General features: G+C 40.5%; 1 long non-coding RNA gene across 1 annotated transcript in view; it reads right to left on the reverse strand.

Annotated features, from left to right (window-relative positions):
• Positions 1-9,361, reverse strand: part of LOC149859992 (uncharacterized) — a 77,798-nt gene extending 68,437 nt beyond the window's left edge. The window contains exon 1 of the long non-coding RNA XR_016443670.1: positions 9,298-9,361. This is a non-coding gene — a long non-coding RNA (uncharacterized LOC149859992). The remainder of the gene's footprint in view (positions 1-9,297) is intronic.
• Positions 9,362-14,701: the final 5,340 nt, after the last annotated feature.

A 14,701-nucleotide genomic window follows, 5' to 3' on the forward strand; every position in this document is an offset into this window, starting at 1 on the left:
CACTGTAATAAGACACATGCTGAAATTAACATATAGTAGTAGCTGGGCTTTGGGACATAATGGACACTGGTTCTAATCATAATGGTAGACCACAGTAAAAGCATATATTATCTAGTAAAAAGTTGTAACATATTTAACATGTAATGAACTTCACTAAAAGCTAATGAGCGATCATTTCCTGCTTCGTACAAATATTTTCTTTTCAGTTAGCCTGAAACTTAAGAAGTTTGAGAAACAGATTATTTCTGATCACTCACATATCAGGAACTTGCCTTAAAACCAAGGAGTAGCACATTTTGGTTCTATCTTCCACAGCATTGATCTCATGCATGAAGTAAGTGTGTGACTATTTAAGGCTTAAGACTCATATCCTACTATAATATTTGAGGGGGGGTAGAGATAAGTAATAAATTAGTCTGCTTTCCCAGATGTAATGAAGCTTCTCTGAACCCTTTTTGCAAAACATCTGCACTGGACCCAATGTCTCTCAAAATATTGACTCTGGAGACTCACTTGAGTATGGTCTCTTACCCCAGCTTGACAGCTTGTAACTAATGTCATCTGCCCTAGCATTGATATGTCTCTTTCTAAACTGCTCTTAAAAGTGCTCATGTTCTCCACCAAATCTAATCAGGGTCCGAAGTTTCTCACAGCCCTACTGTAAAGTTTCCAGGGTTGTTAAATCATCCCCTGAGCCATCCCAACCCTGTAATTGCCATGGCATGCAAAATATTGTCAGAAGAGAATGCAGAGTTTAGCATGAATAGACAAGTGAAGCACAGAACAGAGTACATGGTGCCTTCTGGAATTAGACTTATTCTTCAGCATGTTTTTTGATAGGACTTAATTACCTCAGCAAATGGGCGGATGAGAACCTGATGGTGTTTAACACCGAAAAATGCAAGGTTGTCCACCTTGGGAAGAAAAACCTACAGCATCCTTATAGGCTCGGCAGTGCTACGCTGGCTAGCACTACAGAAGAAAGAGACTTCGGAGTCATCATTGACCACAAGATGAACATGAGCCTGCAATGTGATGCTGCAGCTAGTAAAGCAAACAAAACGCTGGCTTGCATCCATAGATGCTTCTCAAGCAAATCCCGGGACGTCATTCTCCCCCTGTACTCGGCCTTGGTGAGGCCGCAGCTGGAGTACTGCGTCCAGTTTTGGGCTCTGCAATTCAAAAAGGATGTGGAGAAGTGTGGAAGAGTCCAGAGGAGAGCCACGCACATGATCAGAGGTCAGGAAAACAGACCTTACGACGACAGGCTGAGAGCCATGGGGCTCTTTAGCCTGGAAAAGCACAGGCTCAGGGGTGATCTGATGGCCACCTATAAGTTTATCGGGGTGACCACCAGTATCTGGGAGAACGTTTGTTCACCAGAGCGCCCCAAAGGATGATGAGATAAACTACTACAAGACTGTTTCAGGCTGGACATAAGGAAGAAATTCTTTACTGTCCGAGCCCCCAAGGTCTGGAACAGCCTGCCATCGGAGGTGGTTCAAGCACCTACATTGAACACCTTCAAGAGTAAATTGGATGCTTATCTTGCTGGGATCCCATGACCCCAGCTGACTTCCTGCCCTTTGGGCAGGGGGCTGACTTAATGATCTTCCAAGGTACTTCCAGCCCTAATGTCTATGAAATCTATGAAACCTTATATTTGTAGCTGGTACCAAATGAGCTTTCAATTCAAGGCCTTGAGCTGAAACACAAGAGCATGTGTCAATACCTCCTAGTGATCTGTAGTAACAAATACCAGCAACTCACTGAGGTATTTGGAGATGTGCATTATCTATGGCATCACTGACCTGCCCCTTGATATGCATTATGTTGTATGCAAATAATCAGAGATACGTTCTTCCTGTAATGATTGCTGAAGCTGCCCAGCAATTTTTGTTTTCCCCTGTGTAGTGTTGTTACCCTGCTTTTATAAAGTAAAAACATGCATATGGTTCTGCAAAACAAGGCCCTAACTTTAGCCCCCAGGGCTTGAGATGCGAGTCAGGAGAACTGGGTTATGTTCTTTGTTCTACCATTCACCTAATAGATAACCTTGGCAGGTCACTTCACCTCTCTGTTCTTTAATTTTCCTATCTATAAAATGCAGATTATCATAATGACGTCCTTTTCAAAAGCACTTGGAGATTGACTGCTTAAAGGCACAATATACATAAAAACTTGGTAGTAGTAACACCGAGCACTTTTACATGTGCTTTCAGAGTGGCAGGGCAGTGCTTTAATTAGCACAGTTCCAAGATCCACTCCAATTAAAGTGCCACTACATCTCATGTATTAGCATCTCCACTTCAAAACAGTGGCAGGGTGACTTGAACTAAAGCTCATTCAATGAGCTTGAGATAAACTGTCTCCGCTACCATTTTTAAGCATGGGAACATTGATACACAAGACACAGGAGGCTGCTGAAGCGCAGCGATTGCTGCATTCCAACAGACTGCAATGCGCTGGAATTCCAGTGCACTGGAACAGCCTTCACGCCCATGTATAGGTGCCTAATAGTATTAAACTGCTGCTGCTAGTGATCTGGTGAGTTTTCTGTTACACAGCAGCTTACTTAACTGTGGCACAAAGTGAGGTTGTGCTGTCCACCCAATAATATGACTGATGACCCCGTGATCAGTGCTATGAATGGATTAGTTTAGGGTTACCGTATTTCCAGTATCAAAAAAGAGGACACCTTGGGGGGGGGGAAGGGGGGAGGTAAAGGAGAGGGAGAGGAGGTATGTGATTATGGGAAGGGATAGTGATATGCCCATGCCCTATCCCTGTCCTTCATTCCTCAACCACAGCCCATCCAGCACTGCTGCTGCCTCTCACTCCTGATATATTACACCCCACCCTGCAGCCCTCCCGGTGCCCCTCACTCCCAACCTGCAGCCCTGCTGGTGTCCCTCAGTCCTGAGCCACAGCCCCCTTCCCCCACACCCCTGCCGGTGCCCCTCACTCCTGACCTGTAGTCCCTGCCTGCTGCCCACTGCCCATGCAGCTCATGCATACACGCTCTCTCCCCACTTCTGTCTCTGTCTCTCTCTTCTACCTGCAAGCAGCTGCAGAGTCCCATGCACCGAGCATGTGATTCCCTGACAGCCAATCACCTTCCCCACTGCCCTCAGTCCCAAGCAGCCAAGCTGGAAGTGCCTGGGGAAAGCAGAGGCACAGCAAAAACCCAGACATTTGCTTACATTTTAAAAACCTGCCTGGATAGGAGAGTGGGCCAAAAAAGAGGGCATGTCTGGGAAAGCCTGGATATATGGTAACCCTAGTTAGTTATATGCATAAAAAACGAACTGTATACAATAGACTCCATCAGGTAGGATGACGCATGGAGTGCATTCAGGTGAAGAAGAGCAAGGCCTTGCATTTCCCAGATAATAGAGAGTAATACAGAGTAAATATGTCAGATCCATAATGTTTGCACAAATCTAATCCTAAGTATAGAGCTTTAATCCTAAGTATAGACTGGTTGAACAATGGCCATATGCAGTGAAACTGCAGAGCTGGAAAATCTTCCCATAGCCATATCCACAACAGCCAAACCCACCTGGCAGGCAGAGAAAAAGGAGTTGAAATTGTTTCCATGGCCCTGCTGGTGTGCAGTGATTTGCTGACTTTTCAGACAGGCACACACATATCTCCCAGACAGGAAGATATAGTCATTACAATAACTGGGGTTTAGAAAAATAGGAGCACCTCCCCGCTCGCCCTCACCACCACCATTAATTTTGAATGAATTTAGCACTTCACAGAAGATGTCAGATTGACAGCAATAAAGTTTTGTTTTTAGAAGACTTTTGTTACTTGCTAAAGCTATGCAAGAAACTATCTGCACTTCTGACTTTTGTACAGCTTAGTCTGAGCAGAATAAGCCATGAAACAAAAATATGACCTTTTGGCTCATAAATGTCCAAATAAGAGTATGCCTTTGAGCTACAGAGCTTATGGCTTTCTTGCTACTCCAAAGGTTTCTCAGCAGTTTTTTGATGTCCCTGAATTAATATTTTTAACTACTTTCTTTTCCCCTTCAAACAACATGGCCCAATCCTATGGGGTGATGCTGAGCATTCTTGCTTCCTGTAAATCAGTGACAACTGAAGGCACTCAGCCCTTCACAGAGTCAGGCACACAGGAATAAAACCCCAGAGGGATTCAGCTGTGGTTCTGATCCACCCAACATAGGCCAAAGATATGTCACATATAAGAAAGGCAAAGCATGGGCTTTAAGTGCAAGCAAACAGTAAAAAGGATAGAAAGGGTGACAGGAGACACTGTCTCACATGGTTAGAAATGAAACCTGAACTTCTCAGGTTAAGAGGGACTCCAACTTTTATTTCTCCACTCCCCTAATCTCTCTTCCCCCCCCCCCACCCCCCACTTTAGTTTTTTGGCAGAGGGAAAGACAGATTTCACATTAAATGCACTGAGAAACCAAAATTGTTTGAAAGCTTAAGAGTGCCATCTTGTGTATAAGAGCAGTAAGTGAATGAACATTCTCCATTTGACACTGATTGAAATTCAGATAGAATTGTGCAAGTTTAAGCCAAAAATCACCTGGATTGGCCACTAATTGTGGGTGCCCAACTTTATATACCTTGATCCTGATTTTGAGAAGAGCCAAGAACCTCATATTACTAGTGGAAGTTAAATGTGGGTACTCAGCATCCCTAAAAATCTCATTTAAGGCTTTTCAAACTGACTATTTCATTTCCCCATTGAGACACCTAAAAATCACTGGTCACTTTTTTATATGTTGGCCTTCACCTTTTGGGGAAACTCTCTGGGAGACTCAGAAAGCAGTGGGATTTCAGAACAAGCAAAAACCTGATCAAGTAGCAAAACAAAAGAATTACTGTAGGATTTTAAGAAAAGCTTAAGTGGTTTAGGAGCACATAATCCATCAGTTTTTAGTGGGGACTGTGATCCTAAACTGCACAGTCACTTTAAAATCTATCCTACAATCACCAAATTTCAGCATCTTTCACTTATTTCCTGAATGAGTCTATTTTTTAACATTATTTAGCTTATCCATTTCTGGCTTGTGAAATTTTTCATTTTCTTCTTACATGATCATCAATATTAATCATTATTTTGGTGCTTGGAGGGGTTTGAAGGGGGAAAGAGTCTAATTCTTACTGCTGTCTTTTGTTTGTAGAACTCATTTTTGCCTGGAAAAGCTTAAGTCATTTGAAACTAAATAAACCGTGTTACAGGAAAGCAACAATAAATTAAAAGCTTTCATTCTGAAATGATTTTCTTTGTCTTTTGGACAAGGTGAATTTTTGCATCTCGATTTATTATGCTTTACTTAATTTCATGATAATGTCACAGACAGCAACTGTTTGATATTTATGCCCAGGCTTTGGTATCATTAAATGAAAAGAGTTTATTTTTTTGAGTGTTTTGGAAGGCTCTAAATTCTACGTACGTTAAGCAGGTCCAAATTCTTAACACTGCATGTTAAAATCTGACTATATTTTAAATAATTAAAGAAGAAGGTTCTTTTTCCTCCACATTTCAAATTGTGTACTAATAGAGGAAGCAAAAAAGGAGTTTTTCTTTTGTTTAAATTTCTAATAGTAAGTCATTTAAATATTATGAAAAAGAAAGAAATTTAAAATGATGGGGATGATCCTTATTCCACTGAAACTGATAGCTAGATTTTTATGGAGCTCAGCTTGTGCAGGGTAAACAAAACAGCTACATTTTTGTTAATGAGTCGTTAATCTAAACTGACTGAAGTCAATGGGAAGACTTGTATCAACTTCAAGTTTGGCTCAGGCCCTTTGAGAGTATGTTGCCATTATAAATTCATTACTAAACAATTCATGCCCAAAATTTAACCTACCTTGAAACTATTTTTATCTAATAAGGAATATCCTTTGGATTCCAAGTATTTGTTTTTAAAAAGAGCTCCAGAGTTCAATCGTTGGGAAAAACACCAAAATATTTTTTTGTGGGACTCTTACAAAAGCAGTGTTTTGTGCTCCCTCTACTGACAAAAAACATTTAATACTTCATTTCCAGAGTAGCACAATGAAAAGGATGGTGTTCAAAGACGTAAGGTCCCTGCACTGCTAACATGATGCCTGCTTTTCATATTCTTGTTTTATTTCCTTTTCAGGGGAAAGAAATAAACGGCTGTGCTCAGAAAGATTAAAAGCACTTAAAAAAAATGTGTGTTATAAGAACGCATTTGATATTCCCCCAGTCTCCTCTCTCCTTCACTCACCCCCTGGACTGGACACACAGATTCAACAGGCACCAGGAAATCCTTGTCTTGTTGGAATTTTACCCCAGTCTGCTCAGAACTGCTTGAACTTTTCCGGGGACATGGCAGCTCAGTGGTGCAATTTTCAACATGCTCTTCATCACAAACTTATGATAGGGATACAATAGGGAGATGTCAGAGAGCACACAAAATAAAGCTTTTGAGCTTGGAAGGGGCTTATTCTCCAGAGTTTGAATATCAGCTCAACAGCTCAGCGTAGCTCTGCTTAGTTATTAGTGCAGGTTACACATTTGGACTTTTACATTAGAACAACATTAAGCAAAACAGAAAGTAAGAATATTAGCACTGAAAATTGCATCTAATTTGTTTTGAATTCACAGAAGTCTTAATCTTTTGGGAGGTATTTTTACTTCACATATTTGTTAATGTGAAATGTTCTTCTTGCCAAATATACTTAATATGCAAGTAGAAGCAGATTCAGCTTTCATTGACTTGTTCTTCATAAAACAAAAACTAAATCTGCTTTTGAACTACACAGATTTCCCCCCATGCCTCTTTTAAAATGCCATCAGAGAAGTGTTAGTATAAATGTCATCAGGAGGGCTGAGTGTGAGATGTCCACCCCCCCCCCCCCCCGCAACTCTATGGTTCATAAAAATGTTGCATCACAGAAAATTCTCGTGCTCTCTTAGTAACAGATTTGGTTTTGAATGTTACAGAAGTGACAAAGAGCTTTTAAAAATAGAGCACAGTTATTTGCAATGTTAAATTGCAGCAGGTAAAAGCAGCCATTATAAATTTCATTTGAGAAGTCGATTATCCTCCCATAGCCTTGATATTGAATAATTCACATTATGTGTGATCATTTACTGAAGCCAAAGGTAAATGAATAAATATTTTGGAAAATACAGAAATCTGTCTTTCAACAACAGGGGAGAAGCTACATGTCAGCAGTGGTTACAGAAGATGAAAAGCATCTGTATGTACGTTCTGCTGCTCTCTGATAAGACTAAAGGAATGGTTTAAAGATCATCTGCCTGGATTCTTCAAGTAGAAAGTCCAGTATGCAAGCCACTCCAGACATGTTTAAATTAGCCACCTCCCTAGTGGGCCCAAATCAAACAGTACACTCAGAGCCTAAACAAGTTAAAAGACTGTCCTTGTGGGTTTTATCAACTAAAGTAATAGTAACTAGACTAAAATGTCCTAGTGACCCACCACTCAATAAAGATTTAGCTACATAAGAGTGACCTGAACACAAAGCTATTTAGGGTCTGGAATAAGCCCTGTCTAATATGCATTACTTCTATTACTGCATTTGTCATCAGTCATATGATGGTAATAAAATTTGTAACTGTTTCAGTTACACTAGTGCTGCGATTTACCTAGTCTAATAGACAATGCAAATGCTAAAAGGCACATATACATCTTCATTATATAAGCTGGTGCCTGAGTCATTTTCCTCCAGAGACAGTTTTATTCATTTTTATACAATTTGCCTACTGTACAGTGCAGATGGTTTCTATTAAGTAAAATATCTGTTTGCTTCCAAATTTTTAGTTTTCATGATTAAATTACTTTAAAATGATGGTACATTGTATTATCTTCTTTCATGACTTAATTTAGGCTCCAGTAGCACAAGCATAAACTCTAAAACCCAGTTTCTTTCACTCAGAAAATAGATATTTTGACCACATGCTGAGAATTTCTTAGGTCCTTTTTACACTCACTGCAGCATTTCCTCTGCAGCAATTAATTTCCCATAAGCCTTAACTATGTGGATTATTTTCTAAAGATACATTTTAACATAGGATTTAAACAAAAAAAAAATCTTTGGTTAATATCATGGAAAAATATGCTGAATTATTTCTTTGATTGCTTAAACCCTGAACCATCATTAGCATGAAAGCATGTGGTGCAATTGGAGCAGTTAAGAGCATCTGGCTTTCAGTACAATACTGTGCTAGGGAAATGGAGAAATACATTCATAACTGTGCTGCCATCAGGTGGCCATTGAAGAAATCTACATCTCCTATACTTCTGACGTTCCTACAGCTGGATAGTGAATAAACCAAGTTACCACGGGGTAAATGGTGGGAAGCCCTATCTCTTCTAAGCATTTTTAGCATTGCGCATTTTTAGCATTGTGGATACTTCTCTGGTTTCTCTGAAAATCCACTCTGGCACAGCAGCAGTGTACATAGCTGTCATGTCTGAGTTTTACCTGTCAGTTAGAGTGCCGATGCCAGCAAAGCAAAAGACCATAATAACTTAGTAAGGACTCAGGCCATAAAGACCCCTCACTACTAGTAGCCTTTATTTCTTTGCTAAAAGAAGCATTGCAGTTGGAGTTTGTTAAAAGTTGTTCTCCACACTTAGAAGAAGCTTGTTGTCTGCAATGATAAGTATTGCAGGTGCCAGTCATAAGGTTGACCTTTTGAACCCGCTGAGGGCAGCCAGATGAATAATGTATCTAGGTCAAATGAATAGGTATCTAGGTCAGATGAATATGTATCTAGGTCACTGTGTAAGAATGTAATTGACGGTCAGTAAATATTCACCATTGGCATGAAGCGATTGGTCACTGCTGACTATAACTAAGAGCAGATTCCCGCCATTAAGCGGAGAACTCCGAGCACACCAAGGAGACGCAGTCAGCAGATTGGCCACCTGTAGACATCTCCCCACCACCGTCCTTCATTTTGGCGTATTCGTTTCTCACCGGTTCGTCTGTCCTTCTCATCAAAGAGCTCTCGGAAGTTTACTGATTGAAAGTGCATTATAGTTTTTCCCTGTGCATGAGCTGTTGACCAGTTCTGGGACTACTGAGTCGGGCAGCCACACCTAGCCTCCGGGTTAGAAAGCAAGGGCTCGGCTCAGGAACCCCGTGAACCAACAGACCCCTTTAGACCGTTCTGTTTTACACACTGTAACTGAACAAGTCAGCTATCCTGCCTACGCCGCGACCATCGGTAGCGTAAGTACAATAAACCTTTCATACAACCAATACGCTTCAAGCCTCCTGACTCCTACTCGCTGCTACTCCCCACCTGTCTGGTCATCTATCCCTTCTGCGCCAAGCCGGTCGTGCTGACCCAGGTTCGTAGGTCAAGGGTACGCCGGTTACGAGGTGCAACAATAGCAACAAGAATATAGGTACTTCTTGTTCATTTTTTCCCAAAGTTTTGCTCACCAGCGTAGATGCAGCATAAAATGCACGTATCAGTTTTGTGATTTCCCAGGATGACAACAGACTCAGAGGCTTACTCTGCAGGGTTCAATACTGCATGCACAACAGCATAATGTCATTGTGTCAAGGAAGTCCTGTCAAAACTTAATTTAGCTGCAGGAAGCAGAACCTGTAGGCTGTCCTTGTTTTCACTCTTTTTCTCTCTTCCCAGAGCCTTTAAAGAACTTAAATCATGGTAATTTTCCATTCCAAAGGGAGGCTAGATTTTGCTTGCTTGTGTATCCCTGAGGGGTGTTCTTCAGTCAGCCAGATTGAACAATCCCTGCTCTCATGTGACATTTTCTGTATCATCTCCATTCTGCAGACCCAGGTCTCTGACTTCTAGTCCAGTATCTATCTGTTAGGCAAAGTACTCTCTGGGCTGAGCATATGGTCCTTGGAGTACTTCCAATGCTTTGCTGCCTGGAGAATCCAGGACTCCTGGAACACATAGAAATCTTCCCTTTTATTGCTCCAAGCCCACCAGCCAAAGCCAATTTCCAGATCATTAAAGACCTCTCTCACTTGCAGGCATCCTCAGTGTGGATTCTTGCCTACCCAGATTGTTAAAAAGAGCAAAAGCTAATGCTCATATGATGCAACCCATTACTCTGCACAAGGGACCTAGTAGTGACCTGTGATCATTTTAAATAATTTCTCAAAACAGTCAGGACTAGCTAGTGTGCACACAAAGTGAATCACCAGGTTCTATCATATTGCATTACAGAGTCTAAATGCCAATCCTAGACCCACCGCATTTTCTTGCCTTTGCTATTCAGAAAGTGGCAAGAACCGTAAGAATCTAATTTGGAAAAATTATTGAAATGCTTTGAAACGAGACTAGACCCTTTAGACAGTAATGAGAATCCTGGAATGTACCTGTTAATGCAAAGGAGCCTGAGCAGGAAAATTCTGATATGCCAACAGACACAAGGAACTAAGAGACTGTGCACCGATAAGGCATTTCTAACTATAATGGAAGAATGAATATGATACATATGCTATACATTACAAATGAAAGATTAAACTGTGCTTTGGTAGCAGCAAGAAATTTGCTGCTACAGAGAGGTTGGCACGAAGAAATAAATAAAATCCAAATCCAAGATGCTTTTCAACCAGGCCTTAGTGCCAAATATGACCCAAAAATAAGCTAACAAAACTTTTAGACATACTTAGAGCTTACTAAATGTGAGAAATGCAAGCAAGGCAAAGCGATGAGAGAATAAGTGATCCAGTTTCATGATGTGTAATGGCAATAAAAAGTTCCCTCAGAGGGATTGGAAGACAGAAGCAAATCCTAAACAAGTGGCAACCCTCAGGAAACCTGATATAGTTATGGTGGCTCATGCATACAGTAGCATGAACCCTTTCTATTACCCAACCAGCAAAAAGAGAGCTTGTCATGCCTGTGGCAGATGTAGCCATTTTGGCAGAATGTGCAAATCTAGATTGACTGCAGATAAGAAACAGAAACACAAATCTGTAAAAATGCCTCACAGTGTCAAATAAAAACTCAGGCTCACTATAGACAGTCTGCCAATAACAGCAAATATGTACACACATATCTGACAAAGCAAAAGGCTTTTTTTTTTTTAACTCGGGCTAGCTGAGATATTCATAGAAGTAGGAACCCCAGTGATTCTTAATGACATTAGAAAATGATCAGTGAGGATGGTAAGGAAGGCGCATTTAAAGTGCTAATATAAACAACAAACACTCTAGACTCCGATGTGCTTCTATAGGAGGGTAAGCCCATGTTCACGATATTTATATTATATATAAATACACACACAGAGAAATTGCCATATTAAACCAGGCCAAATGGCCATCCACCATTCCATTATTCCGCTTCGTACAATGGCCAGTGCCGGATGCTGAAGATGAAGAACAGGTACCCTTAAGTGGGTGGCAATGTTTCGCTCATATTAGGTCTCATTTGGTCTCCAAAAGTTAGAGAGTTGCTTTAGATTGGTGGCATGATTTAACATCCCCATAAATCCCAGGTGGCCACTGAATCATAATATTCTAGTCACCCCTTTTTGAATCTTTGCCACCATTCATGTAGGCAGACATTCCTTTTGTGCCATAAAAGTAGTTTGTCTTTTACACTTTATAAGCTATTTAAATGAACAGATTCCCCAAACTGTTTCAATTTATTAGCATAATTTTAAAGGCCTAGGACACATTTTTAGAACTCTTCAAATTAATGATAAAACCAAACTACTGACTCCCCTAAAACTAACTGTTACAAATATATAGCCTACAGATGCCTAGAAATGCTAAAGAACTAACTAGAATGATTTGAGTTTTAAGTCCATAAGGATAATGATGTATGTTTGGTTATATAGGAGTGTGCAGGTGCCAACTGGCATCGTACTGCAAACCAGCTATAGCTGACTAATTTTTAAAATAGCTGCCGTTTAAAAAATAAATAAATCTGACCAGGTGATCACCATGAAATAAAACTGTATCCTTACTCCCATCGTGCTACTTTATTTTCTGTGCATACTGGATTCTTGAAAGTACAAATAGCTGAATTACATAACCATAAGGATGCTAGGCTAGTCACTCTGTTAAGCCTCTGACCTTGTCTAGTACGAACCACGTGATTTTAGAAGCTGAGCAAATGCATCTGAGTCAGGTCCACACACAGTTAACAGGAAAAATGATAGACATGCAATTCTATTTCTCCAGAGGTATCACTCCATAAGAGTCCTCACTGAAGGGTTTCAGTTCCCGGGCACAAAACTGGAAGCTTTTGAAGTTGTTTGGTCCCTAAAGGTAGCAGTCACAGTTTGAAGTGTGAGCCCTAAAGAGCGTTTCAAAATGGGGTGCCAAAATGGCAATGCACCAGAAAACAGGCACTGCAACATGAAAGCAACTGTCAAAGTGCCAAAAAAGAGTAACTGAAGCAATGAAAAATAATAATAACCAAAACACTAAAGAAGCAATGCCAACGCAGCCATGTCAGGCATTGTACAACAGATGCAAAGCACTCAACAGAAACAAAAATGTTAACAACAATATGGACCTGCCTGGAAGGACATGCAAACAATATGTTAGAGCTAATGAGAGAGAAAAAACAAGTAGTAAATATGGAGGTGCAGCTGCTTTGCTGACCAAGACAAGATGAGGAGGACTAGAGCCACCATTAGGGCACTAGCTTTTCCTCATTCTCTGAGACTAAGGGCACATACATTTGCTTGTGGGACCTGATGCACAGTCATAGATCAGGTCCCTGCTTGTGTACATGGTCACCAGTGCTGGGAGCCACGTAGGTTGGAGTGAGAGGAGGTGCAGGCAGGATCAGTCAGGGCTAGCTGGTCCAGTGGGTTTTGGCAGGATGTGGAGAAGTGGTGGGCCCATGGAGGTGATCGTCCATCCAGGGGTGGAAGGGGGGTCAGAGGACTAAAGATAGCTTGGTCAACATTGGGGGCAAGGTAGGAAAAGTGCAGCCCTGGACTGAGGCGAGCAGCTGGGCTTTCCCAGCCCCAGGGCTGCACTTCAAATATGCACAGGCATTTGGTTATATCGGGCATGGGTTAGTTTCATCTATATAATGCACCTCCTTAGGTGAACTAAGTTAGATCGGGCCAGCCATTTTCTGTCCACTTTAAACTCCCCAAACATATGCACAGTTCATCACTTAGATCGATCGAACCCTATTTAAGTCAATCTAAGTGTAACATCTACACGTCACCTAAGAACATCAAGGCTTCAGGGGATTTCTGCTCATCGCAGACCCAAGAGTTAGATTCATGGCAGATAGTTTTGTAAGGAAAAAAATATGTTGCTTTTTCTCTGAAAAAACATGTTATCCTATTATCTAAGACTAGTAGAAAAACAATATAAAACTTACTATTTCTCACATCCCTGCCTCCAACACATACCCACTCCAAAATTAGGATGGAAACCAAAAAAGGGGTCTTATTCTTAAAATGCAGGGCGCTTCCAAACTGTTAAAGATATCATTGGTTTCGCCCGGATGCAAGTCAGCACCTAGAATACCATAAGAACATGTCGAAAATTGTTTGTCAAGAACGTAAGTAGTCAGAGAGAGAAAAAGAGCATTAATCATTCAGCTTTAAGTACAAGCAACAAGACATGAGCACAAAAACAGTGCTGAGAAGAGAAGCATTTTAGATAAATTTAAGTGCTGTGTTATTTGCATTGCTTCTTAGTTATTTTCAATGCAAAACAGTTGGGTATACATACCAAACATGAAAGAGAAAGATAATCTTGTGTAATTTACAGCAAACTGCTCATCATGGTGCTTATGACAGTCCCAGTGAAAGTTCATAGTCTAACTAAGAAAATGTACTTATCCTGAAAATAAAACAAAACAGGCACAGTTCCTAACTCTGCCACAGACTTTCTTTATGTCTTTGGGAATCTCACTTAATTGTTCTGCGCCTCACTTCCCATCTTCAAAAATGATCTTATAACAACATTAAAAGCCTGTCTTGTTTATTTAAACTTCAAACTCCAATAGCACAAAAGCTGATTATCACAATATCTGATTAGACAATATCAGGTAAAAGGGACTCTAATCGTGGTTGAGATCTATAAGTTTGACTATAATACAAAAACAAATATCAACAAAAATTGTGGCTACTGGGCCATATTCTGCCCTCTTGCATACGCTAACAACTCTGTAGCTATGTTCTCTGGCATTACTTAGATTTATATTTTCTATAACCAAAACTGCAATTCTAACTTCAGCCAGATGATCGCTCTGGACAGGATATTTTCTGAAACTTGCATACCACTAGTCATGCAACCCAATAATGGAATAACACGTTTAACAGTAAAGTATTTGCCTTGTATACTGAGTATCTAAGGTTCTAATAAAAAAAAAAATGGATCCGTGCTGGCCGCAGGCCAACTGAGAAGTAGAAAGATTTATGAAAACTCTCAAGAAAATGTTTCAAACAGCTGTAATAGAAAGGAAATCCATGAAACATCTGAATCACAGAATTATTATCCTGTCACTCCATACTGTATTACCAGGGTCCCTCCAGCAACTACATTATTTAACAGACCATTTAATAGACTATTACGAATCCAGTTGTCTTCATTACAGCAAACAGGCAAATGCACTGATAATGGAGCTATTTTGTGAGAAGAACAACTGTTCAGAACAAAAAGGTGAAATGACACAAACAGAGAAGTCACATAATTGGTAATAGTGAGAAGGCATTTTATGGGCCTAAAATGTATAGTCA

The sequence above is a fragment of the Crocodylus siamensis genome, chromosome 7 (genome assembly GCF_052110815.1).
Source record: "Crocodylus siamensis isolate JL-2025a chromosome 7, ASM5211081v1, whole genome shotgun sequence".
NCBI classification, from domain to species: domain Eukaryota; kingdom Metazoa; phylum Chordata; order Crocodylia; family Crocodylidae; genus Crocodylus; species Crocodylus siamensis.